At 36.6% G+C, this 19,256-nt stretch overlaps 1 pseudogene; it reads right to left on the bottom strand.

The window, feature by feature from the left end:
• Positions 1–17,322: 17,322 nt before the first annotated feature.
• On the bottom strand, positions 17,323–18,857 carry LOC103401674 (probable xyloglucan galactosyltransferase GT17; annotated as a pseudogene).
• Between the last annotated feature and the right edge of the window lie 399 nt (positions 18,858–19,256).

Genomic DNA, 19,256 nt, shown 5'->3' with positions numbered 1-19,256 from the left:
TTTCTTTTCTTTGCAGGAACTTTTGGTTATTTCCACCCTTGAAGTTGATTGCAGAATTTTAGCTTGGGGGGTCATCGCTTGGTTTTACTGCAAACTAGGGAAGTTTTCAGTCCAATTGCTTTATTTTGTTTCTTATTATTTATTTATTTTATTTTTATTTGCATTATAGTGTTTTCTGACATTGGGGTATAGATTTCATGGGTCCTTTCCCTCCATCTTTTGGTTTCACTTATATCTTGCTAGCTGTTGATTATGTTTCCAAATGGGTGGAAGCCAAAGCCACCCGGACTAACGATTCAAAGGTTGTTGCAGATTTTGTGAAAACTAATATCTTTGCTAGGTTTGGCATGCCTAGAGTTCTCATTAGTGATGGAAGCAACCCATGGAAATAAAGAAGACCTAGGAATTTCCGACTCCAAAACCAGGTGTTTGCATTCTTTAACCCTCCTCTCTGTTGCTTTTACTTTGCCATGTGTATCATGTTTCCTCGTTGTTTGTTTGTTTGCTTTTGTGTGAGTTTATGTTTGAAACATTGAGGACAATGTTAGATTTAAGTGTGGGGGGTAACTAAGTGTTTTTGATGCAAATTCGTGGGATTTTATCACCCTTAACTTAAAGACTTGTTCCTTGCTGTTTTTAAGTGTTTTTAAGTTATTTTGATGTGTTTTAGTGTGTTTTGAAGTAAAAATCGGAAAATCACATAAAAATTTGAAAAATTTGTTTTAAAAACCCAAAAAGGGTTGTTTTTGTGTGTTTGTTTGCGTCTTAGGGTACCTTCCAACACAATAATGAGGATTCGGTTTGTAATTGCATAACTGTTGAAGTAAGTTACAAACATGGATGAAAGTTTGACATGCTCTTTGGTTTATGCTTAGTTGTAATTATAGTTCATGAATTCACATGTAGTCAAAAGAAAAATTAGTTTTTGTAACATGCTTAAAGGAAGAAACTCAAACTAACGCTACAACCTTGAGAGACTTGAGCTTTTAACGTTCTTTGGAGAGTTAATAATCTGTGCATTTGTTGTCTTCTAAAGTCGTTGCATGATCTCATTATTCTTTGATTGGTCACTACTTAGAAGGCGTTTTATCATGTAGTTCCAAATGCTAGAACTCATGCCCATTTCATTCAAAGCATGCTATTGATTTGCATAACACATATTCAAGATGAAGTTGTGTAGTGACCACCACCAAAGCCAAATTGTCGTGTATCCTATTTCATTATGTGTTTAAATTTAACCCCATTGAACCTTGTTTAGCCTTTTCTTTGTTAACCCACATCATCCTCACCTAGCCTAGATTAGGACTATCCATACCCTCGTTCTTAAAGTATAGTAAGCATGATTCAAATTGAATTCCTTTTGATTAATGTGGGCAGAAAATAAGTGTGGGGGAAGTGTTTATCATGTGAGTTTGTGTGCCATAGGCACGAGTTAAAAAAAAAAAAAAAAAAAAAAAAAAGAGTTCCAAAATATTATTTGTTGAAGAAAGGGTCCAAAACAATGAATTCGGCCCTAAGAAGTTGTTTAAATCTTCCCTTTGTGTTTTAAAGTTAATTTCTGCAATCTAAGTGAATTCTAAGTCTCAAATTTACTACTTTGCTTACTAATGCTTGAAGAACGTTTGTTTTCCCTATCCTTTCTTTGTTAACCATTCCCCAAGCCCCGTTACAACCCTTAACTTCTATCTTGAGTGTTATGTATTTCAATATGTGGAGTTTGGGATTGGTTTGAGCATATGGTGTCCCTGGTTCTCGCATCTAAGTAGTAGCGTTCCATTCATGAGATCATATCTATAAATGCTTAATCATTCCAGAAAATTGCTTCTTTTATAACATGTGTGAGTGTTCGTTTCCATGTTTACATCAATCTTCTCACATATACTTAGTATAGGGAGAGTAGTTAGAAAATCTGTGTGAAAATAAGAGTGTATCCAATAAGGAATTGAGTGGATTCTCTAAGGCATGTTACTACGTCCATAATGTTGTTTTAAACCATTAAATGTGAGCTAGTGAATGGTAACTATGATTAAGTATATGCTCAAGAGTAGGGATGACTAAAATCTGTGGGAATAATGATCTTTGGCATGTTATGTATCGTTGGAAATCCCTGTAGCAAATGTTGGAAGGTTAGGTTATGTTTTGTTTGTTTTATTTTGCTCAAGGACTAGCAAAAGCTAAGTGTGGGGGAATTTGATAGACGCATATTTATGCGACTTAGTTAACTAGTTTTCTTGCATTTACGTTATTAGTTCTTAGTTATTTTAGTACTTTAAGCCATTTTCGTGTGTTTGTAGGTCCAAAGGGCTAAGGTAGCAAGAAAGTGCATTTTGGTGCATTTTGGAGCAGTTTTGAGCTTGGAATGGATTACATATGATATGAGCAAGATGGATGGACGAATTTGAAGACAAAAGAGGCTAAGAACATGCTAAAAATCTGGTGAAACAAATACAAGTTGCAAGAAGGGATAAATTTCTAGAAGGATTGGCCAAAACTTCACTCAAAACACATCAATGCCGTGGCTTTTACTTCCACCTCCACCAGAAATTTGAGTAATGATGCAATGCTTAACTCACCATGACATGTGAGTGGATGATGCAATGCTTAGCTCACCATGACATGTGAGTGGATGATGCAATGCTTAGCTAACCATGACATGTGAGTGGATGACTCAATACCTAACCCACCAACAATTCCCACTCTTTGCCATGCTCACCTACTCAATTCCACCAACATTTTGTGTTAAACAAGTCCATCCTCTTCCTATAAATACCATGGCATCAACCTCATTCAAATCATCCAAAAATTAACCATTCTCCAAGCCTTTCCTTGCCTCTCCTACATATCTAAACCCCTTCCCATCCATTCCTCAAAATAACCAACCCTTCAACATCATTCCAACCTTGTTGTTGCGGCAAAGAGAAGGAGAAAAGTCCTTAGACGCACTTGCTATCCAACATGGATCGTTGGAACGTTTAGGTGCTTTCTTTCCTTTGTTTTTCAATGTTTAAATTTGTTTATCTTTGTTTTGTAATAATGAGAAACTAAACCCCCCTTGGCTAGGGGGGGATTCGAAGCCATGAATATATTTGTAATATGAATTGATTACCTTCAGTTGTGATTTCTGAGTTGTGATTTAATTTGCTTAACTGCTTGATTGATAACTTATTTTTGTATGTCGATTAAGGATGCATACTTAATTTACATGCATGAATTTGATGCTAGAATATAAGTGAATTTCACCTAATCGTTATGAACTTATATTCACAAGTAGTGAAGGTTGCTAGTCACAATCACGTTAAGTAAATTCTTGGCATAAGTTTCATGCAAATCATAGTAACGAGTGCCTCGTCAATGCTTATGTTTTTCATAGAACTTAATGATTCTTGCTTGTATCTCTATTATGCAATTCATGTAGGGAACTTGTAGGGAATGTTTTGGGTTGTCGTATGCAATCATCCAACCCAATAACTTGTGGAAAAATTAAGGGTTAATTAGTGCAATTCACGGTTAATTTGGGGCGTTGAGATTTACAATTTATTGAAAGAACAACTGATAATCAATTTAGGTTGCATATGTGTCATGTGTGGAGAAGAACCCTCTAGCTAGTCCGTCACCTATCCTTTCACCTTAATTTCATGCTTTTGTCAATTCTGTAATTTATTTAAGTTTAATTTACTTCTCGTCAAAACCAAACCCCCCCATTATTAAATTATATTATTTAGTTAGTTTTCATTGTTGTTAGTCTTTTAATTCAATTTCCGTCCATTTCAGTTCCTAGTGTCTAATTTGATTGTTTTCATTATTTTGAGTCAGTCTAAGTGTGTTTCGAGTTATTAGAGTTTTTAGCCTAGTTTTGTGTCCTTGAGTCTTATTTAATATTTTTAATAGATTAGCAATCCCTCCTAATCCCCGGCCTAGAACGATACCCTACTTACATCTATACTACAATTGTCAAAAAGAGGGTTTAATTTGTGTGTTAACTTATTTTACGCATCACACACCAAGGTAAGATTGATGAAGAAATGAGTGACCTTGGAGGAGAAAGATTACTAGCTAATCCCTCAAAGGGGGCCGGCCTCTTTAGAGAGAAAGGGAGAGACATGTTCTCTCCAATTTTTCTCCAAAAGAAAACCCCTTTATGAATTTTGGCTATAAGGTTCTTTATATAGTCACTTCTTTTAAGAGACCTAAAGAACCAAAAACCCTAATTCATATCAAATGGCCGGCCACAAAAGGGATTTGGGCTTTTGGGCCCTTGTGAATCTTTATTCATTAAATTGTCATACAACTTAAGTCAATGGGCTTGACGTTCGAAGCCCATTGGGCCTTAAGGTCCAAAACTATCCCGAGGTCTTTAACAAACTTGTTCGTTTGATTAATTAACATATTAATTAATCCTTGCCATAAACAATTAAACCATTTAATTATTCTTACTGATCTCCATTGTTTCTTCAATCTTCACCTTACACGGTGTACGATCCATTAGGTTCCTTTTAGCGAGGCAGTGGGCAATTAAAACCATTTCAAATCGATTGTGAATTGAAACCTACTTTCAATTCTCCCTTTAGTGATTATACACGTTTAGGGCTTCCACAAACCATGAGTGACACCTAGCAGCATATCATGGTTACCCAAGCTAATCAGAAGAGGTGGAGAACCTATTCAGTTTAGGATTACAAATGCAATACGGTCTTACTCTAATACAATACTCTTGACCACATTGTTTGGTTTGATAGTTTATTCATGTCTACTATCCAATGTGATTCATGTGCTTATATGATTACCTTGAATATGATTTGGAACAACTTCCTAAATCTCATTCGTACTCTGGCCAGAGATTCTTAATCATATCATAGAGTATTCTCCCTCAAATAGTTTGAAGGTTAGAGATCCCTTGTTGCGCATTCACTTGCCTCCATGGCTAAGTGGCTTAACCCCAACTATGCCGTGGACACCCTCCTTTCGGAGTGACTTTTGACATAATCAAAGATCAAGGACTTAACCACAAGACAACTATGATGCCTCAGGTCAAAGGACTACTTTGCATTATCCCAACCATGAGTTCTCATGTGACATGAATATGAGAACTCTTCGTTGATCGTGTTCAGTGAACTCATTCTCTATTGAGCACCTACGTACTTATCTTGATGTCACACACATCAATGACTCGAGACTAGTCACTCTCCCTGAGAGAAGACACAGAACGTACTGATCTTAACGGATTGTCAATGCCCAATTGGCAATCCTATGATCAGGAACGTTTAGGATATGTATACGAAAGAATGGTCTCATGAATCTAACTTCTTTAGATTGTATTCTCTCAATCACATATTCCTTGGACTTATCGTTTAAGCATATAACATTTATATGAGATGGCTTAAAACAATAATCTTTGCCCTTTATATTTAAACTACATTAGTTTAACTTGTGAAATGTCCGTAAAGTATCATCATATGATTGGTTTTAGGGCACATTTCCAACAATCTCCCACTTGCACTAGAGCCAATCAGCTTGGTCATCAGTGATGATACCTCTTCTGTAGTCATTTCATAAATGGCTGAATAGTAAGCTTAGACAATGGATATCTATATGTTATCCATAGAAGCAACCTTGAGAATAACGACGTCACCATTATACATGATTCTTAATCATGTGGTTCAATCTCTCATTTGAGTTCGGATCTTGATGAGACCTTGATTCCCTGGCTTGAGCTATCGCCCTATTAGTGTCGTAGTGTCGGTACACTACAGGCACTTTTTGGTTGGAACCGAATAGAGAGTTCATAAATAAACTTTCCCATCCAAACAACAATGTTGTAAGCTTCTATATGGCAATATATATTTTGCATTCATAATGGAACATACTAAAGTCATTACTTTTAATGTTTCCATCCAAATATCTCTTTAGTCATAATAAAGAAATATCTGATTATCTCTTCATTCATAATGAAGAAACATCCAATGATGGATTAGATTCATAATCTAATACATTTACGCTTCCTTTACGTTACTCTAATTCTTCCTCATTCTTTGAGGAATCTATCCTTTAGTATTTCTTAAATACTTAAGGACTCACTTGACAGTTGCTATGGTTCTGATCCTGGGCTTGCACTGATATCGTCTTGTACCATTCTAGGTATAACTCATATCAATGTTTTTCATACAATATGAAATACTTAAATCACCTTTATGCGTATGCATAAAGGATTCTATTTACGCATTATTTCTTTGGGAGTCAAAGAGTACGTTCTCTTTGAGAAGAGCAACTTCTTAGTCTCACTAGAGTTGTCCTTCTAATTGAAGTTTATCATCATATGAGAAACTTCCTAGCATCTATTGTCTATTATTAGGGATTGATATAATCCAATTATATCATGAAATATATCATTATAGATTTTCATCCCATGTATATAGACTATATCTCCCATATACATTCTATCTTCATATAATGTTTTAAAGTCATAACTTTAACGAAGAAGAATTCTTTTCATTTCCAAAATTAATATATCAAATATATATTTAAATTTTAGGAACATGATTAACTCCCACTAATCTTTTGTAAACCTAGTAAACAAAAGATTCATTTACATCTTTATGAGAAATCAAACGATTTGATCCTTTTTCTCATAAGATGCTCATAGCTCCCACTAGCTTGCTTAGATTCATGATGGATGGATCTCTACAACTTACATGTCTTGTGATTCATAGTTTTAGACATATATTATTAAGACTATCTCAATAATGGTTTCGGAAAATCATATTATGTCCAAACATTGAATCACCATTTAGTTGTAGCTAGCTATCTTCGAATTAATTGAAACCAAGACTACGTCAAAGATGGTTTCTTCAAAGTCAACCATCCTTTTGATTGTAGTTACCTTAAGCTACCAATTAGCTTATGAAGGTTTCATTATTTCAGATCAAATGGTACTTTCCCATTTCCTTGAGTATATATCATATATACACTCAATGTAGTCATAAGGATTTTCTGTTGGAAATGTGCCCTAAAACCAATCATGTGATGATGCTTTACGGACATTTCACATGTTAAACTAATCTAGTTTAATATAAAGGGCAAAGATTATTGTTTGAGCCATCTCATATAAATGTTATATGCTTAAACGATAAAGTCCAAGGAATATGTGATTGGGAGAATGTAATCTAATGAAGTTAGATTCATGAGACCATTCTTTCGTAGACACATCCTAAATGTTCCTGATCATAGGATTGCCAATTGGGCATTGACAGTCCGTCAAGATCGGTACGTGCTATGTCTTCTCTCAGGGAGAGTGACTAGTCTCGAGTCATTGGTATGTGTGACATCAAGACAAGTACGTAGGTGCTCAGTAGAGAATGAGTTCACTGAACGCGATCAACGAAGAGTTCTCATACTCATGTCACATGAGAACTCATGGTTGGGATAATGCAAAGTAGTCCTTTGACCTGAGGCATCACAGTTGTCTTGTGGTTAAGTCCTTGATATTTGATTATGTCAAAGTCACCCCATCGGGGTGTCCATGGCATCGTTGGGGTTAAGCCACTTAACCATGGAGGCAAGTGAATGCGCAACAAGGGATCTCTAACCTTCAAACTGTTTGAGGGAGAATACTCTATGATATGATTTAGAATCTCTGGCCAGAGTATGAATGAGATTTAGAAAAGTCGTTCTAAATCACATTCAAGGTAATCATATAAGCACACGAATCACATTGGATAGTAGACATGAATAAATAAACTATCAAACCAAACAATGTGGTCAAGAGTATTGTATTAGAGAAAGACCGTATTGCATTTGTAATCCTAAACTGAATAGGTTCTCCACCTCTTCTGATTAGCTTGGGTAACCATGATATGCTGCTAGGTGTCACTCTTGGTTTGTGGAAGCCCTAAACGTGTATAATCACTAAAGGGAGAATTGAAAGTAAGTTTCAATTCACAATTGATTTGAAAGAGTTTGAATCGCCCACTGCCTCGCTAAAAGGAACCTAATGGATCGTACACCGTGTAAGGTGGAGATTGAAGAAACAATGGAGATGAGTAAGAATAATTAAATGGTTTAATTATTTATGGCAAGGATTAATTAATATGTTAATTAATCAAACGAATAAGTTCGTTAAAGATCTTGGGATAGTTTTGGACGTTTAGGCCCAATGGGCTTCGAACGTCAAGCCCATTGACTTAAGTTGTATGACAACTTAATTCACAAAAGGCCAAAAGCCCAAACAACACCCTAAGGCCGGCCATATGGTTAAGGGTAGTGAACTTGGACTTATTTACAAGTTTGCCACTCAAATGAATAAAGGTATAAATATGACTTTATAGCCAAAATTCATTTAGGGTTTTGTTTTGGAGAAAATTGGAGAGAACATGTCTCTCCATTTCTCTCTAAAGAGGCCGGCCACCTTGGGGGTGCATCTAGCAATCCCACTACTCCAAGGTCACTCATTTCTTCTCCAATCTAACCTTGGTGAAGATACTTAGAGGTTCTCTATTTTGGGAACTTGGAGAATCCTATTCTTCCATCCAAATCCATAGATTTAATATGCAAGGAATGAAGGCCCTCTCTTTGGGTGATTAGCCTTTGCTTATGCAAAGAGGAATCTACAAAGGTATAAATTTCAACTCACTTTGTTTTGAGTTGATTCATGGTTCACCAATCTACTAGGCTTTGAATTTCATGGTTAATGTTTTGTTTTTAAGTGCATGCAAGCATGATTCCGCCTTTAATTGTTAATTGCATGCTTATTGATGTTGCTTAAATGAACATGTTTTCACAAAATATTCCTTCATTTTCATTCTTATTTCTTCGAATTAAGAGGTGCAACTCTATGACATAGTCATAAAGTTCAAACCATTCAACTGAGACGGTTTATTAATCCTTCTTGACTACCTTGGAGCTTGTGATATAGGAACTAGGTTGTTATATTTGTTGATTATCATCTTGTCTCTCAAAGAACCCATTCTTTGAGTTCTATCTCTCGTTCATTTGCTCTTAGGCAAATCACATTGTAGGATTACAATGAACTACCCAACAAAACAACATTTGTTAGTTGGTTTATAGAAGCGATATCCAAAAGTTAATTTAAGGATATCCCACAAGATTGTTATCAAACAAATATTGCTTATTAGCACACAACCCCAAATCTTAACATGATTAAGATTTGTCTTTCTTTCCAACTACATCCTATGGAGTCATGAAAATTTTTGGAAGATCTTCTAATTGACAATCATATTGTCTTAGAAGTATATATCCTATATATGGGTAATTGATAATATCCAACGAACTAAATATTATTCAAGTTCGTTCTTCTCCTAATGGAGAAATCCATTATCTTTTGATGCTTCTTTCCTTGATATTTTTCAAGGAAACTGTTCTAAAGTGTTATCTTTCCTTGGATCAAATCTAAGGATGCAAATACTTTAGACGTCTTACTCATCAACTTACATTTCTTGAATTCTTTGAAACCTTTTGCAAAGTATTCGGACTTGTGTTTATTCAAAATAAAATATAGTCCAGCCAAGAGTGATCTTCGGTGAATGTCATACAACATGAGTAGTATTATGTTGTGGACAAGTGCCACTAACATCTAAGTGAATTAACCTCAACAACTTTGTGATTCTTTCTTCTTTCCAAAAGAATAAAGATTCGAACATTTTGCCTCTATACAATTTTAATAAGAAGGTATTGGATCTGGATCTAACAATCCAAAGCATCCATCTATGACCAACTCATATTTTATGTTTTTGAGGTATCACAACTCAGTTGGGATTAGTCACTACCTCGCAACCTTTTGGGTTTTAAGCATCGTTATATTCTAAACAGTTAACACTACCATATCATCTCTACTATAGAGACAATCAATTAGATTACTATAATCCAATCATTGACTAATAAAGAACAATGTTTTGTCAAACAAAACATTCATCCATCTCTACTATAGTGACGAAATTAAGTTCCTTAAAATTGGAATGTAAAGACAATCTTTGGTTTTTCCAATTTCTTTGGTAGTTCATATGAGGAAGTAAGTACTATCTGCTTTCGTAGAGATCTTTATTTTATTCACGTTCCGAATGTGAAGCACCTTTTTCTTCTCTCATATATCTTCTACTTCTTATTAGTTACACTTTTACAACGATTGTAAAACATAGTTACTAATACGGAATCAAGCATTCAAGTAGAAGAACCAACTGTTTTGAACTATTCAAGAACAATTTACAACACATTCGAAAGGTGTGTTCTTGACACTTGCAAGACTTTTCTTGCAAATACCCCTTCCAATGTCCATCCTTTCATAAAGAAAGTTTGTTCCCTTGGAGTTATTTCCCTTTCTTCATTTGACTTCTCATTTGACTACAATAGTCATGGTCCCTAAACTCCCATTATCTCTCTTGAAACTTATTTCAATTGTGTTATAGACATCAAACATTTTGGAGAGTATGTGTTTATTGTTCACTACATAGTTTACACTAAACTTAGTGAACCATTAGGATAGGGACATAAAGGTGAAGTTCTAGCCTAATTTCCGTCTCGTTAAGTGGTTTATCACTTCAACACTCAATGATTCAAAATCATCATAAGTCCATGTTGATGGACTATTTTTGTCAAACAACCATTATGTTCTAAACATAATAACAAACTTTCAAGAGTTGTTCAAGGCAACTCTCATTTCTTCATACAACAATTTGTAAGTGAAGAATCATGGCACATAAAGTGTCCATGCCCTTGTGCTTACTTCTAAAGTTCCTTGTTCATGTAACAAAGAAACAAGCACTAATGTTTGCATTTAACTAAGAGTTGTTCAAAGCAACTCTTATTTCTTCATACAACAAATTGTAATTGAAGAATTATGACATTAAAAGTGTTGTCCTCTTTATGATAGACTTTTTCTAACATATTCTTCTAATGATACATTATCAATAGGAAGATTGTGAGGATGAGACTACTTAGGTACATTTACAAGCCATTAAAGACAATCTATGGTTTTGTAGTACTAAGTCCGGAAACTAAAGCTTTCGGCTTTTATTTATCAAGTGCTGGATAGCGTTTGCAAATATATTGGTAAATAAATACATAACGAATATAAATCGATTGATTTTAAGCCACTTGATCCGGGTCTTTAAATCAAATAGCACCACCCACTATTTTTGGCAAATTCCATATCCCTCATTGGAATTCGAGAGTTTTGGAGGAAACTCTTAGTAGGGTATGGGAGACTCACTACTACCAAGCCCACCTCACAATGATATGATATTGGCTAGCATTAATAATAATGAGAGAGTACGCTTACTCATTTGCATCTCTTGCAAGTACCCATCTTATTTGGCCTTTAGAGAATGTAACCTCACAATGATATGATATTGACTCCATTGCACTTAGTTAAGTCATTCCCACCATGCAAGTTCAGGTAGGGGTTCAAGAACAACCTCACAATGATATGATATTGATCATTCTCGTTGCCTACCTTTCACAACATCAAGTATGCATATAGACTCCTCCTGAGTGTAAGCACGCACTTTGTACTCCCCCATGATAGGGTGAAGCCGGTGTACGAGTCACAAACGATTGGAGCCTACCATGGTGGAAGGCCACGAAAGAGTGTTCAAAGCACTCTCACGCTTATCAACTTAATAATGGTTTGGTTGAGGGTTTTTAGGTCTCATCACATATAAATATTCATTTTAATCTTTATTAAAACAATTTTGGTCCTATTACAACTATTGGTCCATTTGATTGTTTTAGTTGTATATAATACTCCCACTATGCTTATAAAACGGTTTTTAAAGCAAGAGTATATGATACTACTAACACAAGGTTTGCATTCATTGATGGACTATATAGTTGCCCTAGGGCCTTAGGATGACTATGAACCTTTGTTTAGATTCAACACGAGCCTAGTGTTGAATCTCGGTCTAGGGATGGTGATTGATTTTAGTTACGCGTTTAATCACATTAAGGCGTGTTGTTCCTAGGGGCGTTGGACCCAACTACTCCAATTTCATGCATATCAAATAAAATAAGAAAATTAGTACTTTAAAGTAAATTACTTTAAAGTAAAGAAGAGCTTATGCTCTTTTACAACATTTGATCAAATCAAATTACAACCAAAATCTAATCTACACATTCCCATGGTTCAAACAAATTTGAAACGGCCTTTCACATAACTCAATTATATTAGGCTTAGGTTCATAATCACCCTTTCTTTAATCAATTAACGCTTTAACCAATTAAACTTGAATGCAACATTTTCATTTGGTTTTTGTATCCATAGAATTGATTTAAATGGAGCTAAATGAAATGAAAATCCAATTCTCATTTAAAGAGACAAAACCATTTTGTTCTCAACCTAATTTGGGCCAAAATGCAATAACCTCAACCTTTGGGCTATGTTGCAAAACTTAAACTTTTGAGCTCATTTTGTAAAAACACAAAAGTCCACTACTTCATGTAATTACAACTAGAACTCAAAAATTTCAATAAATTGAAAAACTTCATTAAAGGAACAAAACAATTTGTCCTTTAATGATTTTGGGCCTTTACGTAATAACGTAAACGTTTGGGTCAGACTTGCAAATACACAAAAGTACCAAAACTTTATGTAATTGCATAAAAGCCCCAAAAGCACCCCACTTGAGGGAGGGCCGGTTTTGGGAGAGGAGTCCACAAAAATTTTGAAAATTTTTTCAAAGTCATAAAGCCTTGCAAGTGGTGCAAAATAAGTGTGACATTAATTCATGCAAGTGGTGCATAAAGTCATGCAAGTGATGTGTGTGTAAGAGAAGTACTTCTTACACACACATCACCATTTCTATCACCTTACACAATTTCTATCACCTTACACAATTTCTATCACATTAAAACATTTGATAAAGCACAAAACAAAGACTTTATGAAATAAATCAAAACACAAAACTTTTTGTTCTTGGCAAAAATGTCAAGAACAATGAAGAACATTCATGAAAAACCCAAAAAATTTCCATGAACATTTTTCATCCAAAAACATCCCAAAACCATTCAAACTTTAGGGAAATAACATATAACCAAACTAGGGTACATAGGGGTTCCAAAAGTTACTTGAAAACACTTTTAACAAGTCAAACAAAACCCAAAAATCCACCCTTTGGATTTGGCCGAAAATTCCCAAAAACATGGCACCAAATTTTAGCTCCAATATTTATGCTCATATGAACTACATCTACAACATTTGAGATGGCAAATTTTCTAACAAAATTTACATTCAAAGAAGCAAGAATAAAGCTTGTAACATATTACAACATTTAAATCAAAGACTATGAACTACAAAACCCAAAAGGATTCACCAACTACTAGACCTAGGCTCTGATACCACTTGAAGGAAGATTTGTGAAAAACATGTTCATTTAAGCAACATCTATAAGCATGCAATTAACAATTAAAGGCGGAATCATGCTAGCATGCACTTAAAAACAAAACAAGAACCATGAAATTCAAAGCCTAGTAGATTGGTGAACCAAGACTCAACTCAAATCAAAGTGAGTTGAGAAATTATACCTTTGTAGATTCCTCTTTGCATAAGCAAAGGCTAATCACCCAAAGAGAGGGCCTTCATTCCTTGCATCTTAGATCTATGGATTTGGATGGATGAAATGGTTCTCCAAGTTCCCAAACTTGAGAACCTCTAAGTCTCCACACCAAGGTAAGATTGATGAAGAAATGAGTGACCTTGGAGGAGAAAGATTACTAGCTAATCCCTCCAAGGGGGCCGGCCTCTTTAGAGAGAAAGGGAGAGACATGTTCTCTCCAATTTTTCTCCAAAAGAAAACCCCTTAATGAATTTTGGCTATAAAGTTCTTTATATAGTCACTTCTTTTAAGTGACCTAAAGAACCAAAAACCCTAATTCATATCAAATGGCCGGCCACAAAAGGGATTTGGGCTTTTGGGCCCTTGTGAATCTTTATTCATTAAATTGTCATACAACTTAAGTCAATGGGCTTGACGTTCGAAGCCCATTGGGCCTTAAGGTCCAAAACTATCCCGAGGTCTTTAACGAACTTGTTCGTTTGATTAATTAACATATTAATTAATCCTTGCCATAAACAATTAAACCATTTAATTATTCTTACTCATCTTCATTGTTTCTTCAATCTCCACCTTACACGGTGTACGATCCATTAGGTTCCTTTTAGCGAGGCAGTGGGCTATTAAAACCATTTCAAATCGATTGTGAATTGAAACTTACTTTCAATTCTCCCTTTAGTGATTATACACGTTTAGGGCTTCCACAAACCATGAGTGACACCTAGCAGCATATCATGGTTACCCAAGCTAATAAGAAGAGGTGGAGAACCTATTCAGTTTAGGATTACAAATGCAATACGGTCTTTCTCTAATACAATACTCTTGACCACATTATTTGGTTTGATAGTTTATTCATGTCTACTATCCAATGTGATTCGTGTACTTATATGATTACCTTGAATGTGATTTGGAACGACTTCCTAAATCTCATTCATACTCTGGCCAGATATTCTTAATCATATCATAGAGTATTCTCCCTCAAACAGTTTGAAGGTTAGAGATCCCTTGTTGCGCATTCACTTGCCTCCATGGCTAAGTGGCTTAACCCCAACTATGCCGTGGACACCCTCCTTTTGGAATGACTTTTGACATAATCAAAGATCAAGGACTTAACCACAAGACAACTATGATGCCTCAGGTCAAAGGACTACTTTGCATTATCCCAACCATGAGTTCTCATGTGACATGAATATGAGAACTCTTCGTTGATCATGTTTAGTGAACTCATTCTCTATTGAGCACCTACATACTTGTCTTGATGTCACACACACCAATGACTCGAGACTAGTCACTCTCCCTGAGAGAATACACAGCACGTACTGATCTTAACGGACTGTCAATGCCCAATTGGCAATCCTATGATCATGAACGTTTAGGATATGTATACGAAAGAATGGTCTCATGAATCTAACTTCTTTAGATTGCATTCTCCCAATCACATATTCCTTGGACTTATCGTTTAAGCATATAACATTTATATGAGACGGCTTAAAACAATAATCTTTGCCCTTTATATTTAAACTACATTAGTTTAACTTGTGAAATGTCTATAAAGTATCATCATATGATTGGTTTTAGGGCACATTTCCAACACGCAGACCTTTGAACAGAACAGGATGGCCTAGTCGTGGGGGGCAAGGTCGAAAAGGGTAGAGGACCAGGTTAAGGGCATTCGAAGGGACGTTGAGTGGGTGAAGTCAAAAGGGTTGGGGACAACGTGTTTAGAAGGCACAACCTTGAGCTTGTTTTCTGGAAAGGCTAAGGGAAATGGGGAAGAAGGCAAGAATGGAAGGTTAGGGTTTCAAAAAAAAGGCTAAGCCTCAGGCCGGTTTTAAACAAAAGTTAGGCCACTCTTTGCTGGGCCTCAAAATTTAGGCTGACAGCTCATCATAAAAAAAATTAAAATAAATTAAAATAAAAAAAAAGGAAAGGTTGCCAATAAAGAAAATGGGTGTAGGCCTCATCTCCTCCTTGGGCTTGGCAACTAAACAAAAAAAACAAAAAAAAAATTGGTGTGGGCCTCCTCTTCTTTGGGCCTAACAACCTTCATTAAAAAAAAACATATGAGAAGGGGTTTTGGGCTGCCACTTAGTAAAAAAAATGGCGAAACTTTGTTATTTTGACAACTTGGACTAGCAAGACACCTCATTAGGTAACTTTCCTCACCCCGAAGACTTTTGGGGACTCCTACTATATGCTACTACACCTTGGTATTCAGAAGTTTCGTGATTACTCAATGACTTGGATTTGTCAAGTCCCTAACGAGAAGCTTTCCTCACTCGGGAACTTAGGGGAGCATTGTTTGTACCATACTTGACCAATTCCGAAACTACAGAGCATCGGTCAAAGTCATACCTTCAAAGACCCTCTGAGCAGTTTATGTTGAGGTGCCCCTGCCAAAGCAAAAGAGTTTCCCTCTAACCAGGAGGCCAATAACAGCTCAACACATGTCAACGTCAGAATAAAGCTCATAGAGTCCCACATTGACCATGGACAAAAGCTAAAGACTCTCCTCAACTATAAAAGGAGACCATTCTCCTACAATTAATCCCTAATGTCATTATTGTACTTAAACTAGCCATTAGAACTCACTAATGATGATTATGCTTGAACCTATGTATTTGTGTAAACCCTTCACTATTAATGAGAACTCCTCTACTTCGTGGACGTAGCCAAACTTAGGGTGAACAACATACATCTTGTGTTTGCTTCCCTATCTCTATCTCTTTACATATTTATCCTCACCAATAACCGGAGCAACCGAGCGAAGGTCACAAACTTGACACTTTTACGTTGTTCCAAAGTCTTCACTGATCTTGTGCATCAACAAGTGTCCTTCCAAATTAGTCTCAACCTTTTTAAACATTGTAAATAAGTACCCAACCTATTAAAAATACACATCCGTTAGTTTTTCAAACATAGATTATGTTCAAAATCCATCGATTGTGAATTTCTGGTCAACATTAATAGTAGTTGCCTCAAAATTCAAAATTTGAATTTCAAACATAGATTATGTAATATGAAACCCAATAAACAAACGGATATTGAATTGAATCGAAAATGGACCCAAATTGAAATTATATTAGGAGGGCAATTCTTGACAAAGGTGAGGGTTTAGAATTCAGATAAGATTTCAATGAGCTTGTTTCTGCTCACGTGATTTACTCGTAAAGCTTCCAGTTCTTCTTTGTGGGCGGTGAAGATGGTGGTGGCCGCATCATGACAGTTCATATATACAAGTTGGCAGCTCGATGTTGTAGGGTGGAGGCTATGCTTCCCTGACCTTCTTCTCGATGTTGACGGCTCAAGTTGTAGGGTGGTATGCTACCATGACCTTCTATTAATTTTGGAGACAAAGCAAAGCATTAGTTAATTTAAAAGATTTTTAAATGAGGCTTAACGGATGTGACATTTTCAATAGGTTGAATACTTGTTTGGAATGTTTAAAAAGGTTGAAACTAATTTGGAATGATACTAAAAAGTTGGGGGGTTTTAGGTACTTAATCCTAAAAGTTTGAATTTATATACTTAGTTAAGGTACATGTATTTACTTCACACGCTCACCTTCTAATAGTCAAATATGTAATAAAAATAGGCAATGTCAATGTCATATATGACTATATTCGGCCATTAAATGATGAATGCTAAGCAAATATTTATTTACTATAACCAGTTTCCGAATTCACCTCATTCAAAGAGAAAAACTGAATTTGAATTCACTTAACAAAGACTCAAACTGGTAATTTAAAGCAACGTAACAGACGTATTAAGACAAGAAAGCATTACTTCATATCAATCAACATACATATGCATGTGGTCCAACATTTTAATGGGTAAAGTGTTGAGTTTCTATCCTCGAAACTCTCGTCCTAAATTATTGTAATAGTAAAAAAGTTTAATAAAATATATATATACAACTTTTCTACGCACCTCAGCTAGTTTTCTCTCTATGGTAATACACATAAAATCCACTTCTCTCATCATCCAATATATCTAATTAATCCATGAATTAATTAATTAATCATATCATTTTCTGGACGTGCTTGGCCAGCGATGCAAGTGCAATGTCCACGGCGTCCCCAAACCCAAGATTAGTCGCATTCGGAAGCGCGTAAGTCAGACTTGGGATCAATTCTATGAGCTTTTCTCGCATCGCCGTCACCTTTTCTTTCGGAATCTTCAGCAGCTCCTCGTCGATTCTCTTACTCGCGTCGCTCTTCTCGTCAATGTAAACCGAATACGTGCTCTCGTCACCAGGTAAAAACCACTTGTACTGAGTGTACGCCGTGTGCGGCGACGAGAAAACCGGTATGCAGCCGGCGAGCACCGAGTCAAACGTCGACCGCCGGGTGAACGAGTCACTGGGCGCTTGTAAGCAGAACTACGACTCGGACATCACCTTTAGCACCTCGCTGGGCTCGTGGCACTTGCCGGCCCCAGACCCACATTTTAAAAGCATGCAGCGGGTCAACTCACCGCATTGCCTTAAGAACTCGTCCCGAGCGGCCGCTTTTTCTAACCCCTTTCTGGGCGCACCGATGAAAGAAAATAAGTCGGGTCGGTCCATTCCCCTCACTCTGTTCTACCACACCACCATCTCCTGCCAAGTGGATGGGTGGAAATAGGAAGGGTAGGGCAAGCCGTGTTAGTTTAACCCTTTCCAAGGATGCCTCTCCACGGTCAGCACCGACATGTTTTTAACGGCTAGTAGGTTGAGGATGGAGTTGGCTCCGAAATCAGGACCATCGGTGACCCTCATGAAATCCCACGCGGTCCTCCCAATGGTGATAAAGTGGTCCTCCCAAGGCCGATAAAGTAGTCCCTACCGTTGTGCTTCTTCTACCAAGGCTAGGACTGAACGTAGTCGACCAAGTCAAAGGCGAGCTCGTCGCGAGCGGTGAAGTTGGCTTCCTTGAACTTGCTGGAGGCGTGGAGGCCGCCGTATTAAGAAACGTAGAAGATAGCGGCACGTGTTGGATCAAGAGTGCGGCAGGGGTGATTCTCCACTCGTACGTGGAAGATCATCTCAGTAATGAGCTGATCGGTGGCGAACCACGAGGCGACGGAGCCTAATTTGGGATGCGGCTGGCCAAGGCCGTTGTTCGCCACATGGGGACACATGTTGGTATAAAGGTTTAGAGGGTGACAATGGCTCAGCAATCCAAGGTTGAACTTGGCAGGCAAAGGGTATACATAGACGGACAGGCTTGGGTCGCATGTGGGAACTTTGAATGGGGATTTAGAGGTACTGGTGGTGTCGACGGTGGCGGTATTGGAGTATAAATGTATTTGCTGTGATAGTTACATTATAAGCAATGTGTAGGATTTAATGTGAACCGTTGGATCATATTCCAATTGGTATTTAGTTTAGAGTGTAATGAGTCATAGCTCATGACAAGTGTAAGCATCTTACATGATGGCTTAGGAATGAATGGTTGTGATTGCTTTGTAATAGAGTGAGTGAAATTGTTCACACTCCTATAAATGTCATATAAGCTGTAAAAGGTTTTTAATGAAAAAAGAAGAAGAGATGGAATCAACACAGTACTAAGACACATTTCTCTCCTTCTTCTTCGATGTATTTTCACTGAGCTTTTAAAACTTCCATTGAAACTTACACTCTAATATGGCATCAAAGCCAGGTTGGATCTCAATCTGGGCATGAATCTGTGACAAGGTTCGCAGCTGAGGAATTCAACA

The sequence above is a fragment of the Malus domestica genome, chromosome 15 (genome assembly GCF_042453785.1).
Source record: "Malus domestica chromosome 15, GDT2T_hap1".
Lineage (NCBI taxonomy): Eukaryota > Viridiplantae > Streptophyta > Magnoliopsida > Rosales > Rosaceae > Malus > Malus domestica.
Note: the sequence above shows the minus strand (reverse complement) of the source record. Positions and strands in the feature narration are given on the sequence as shown.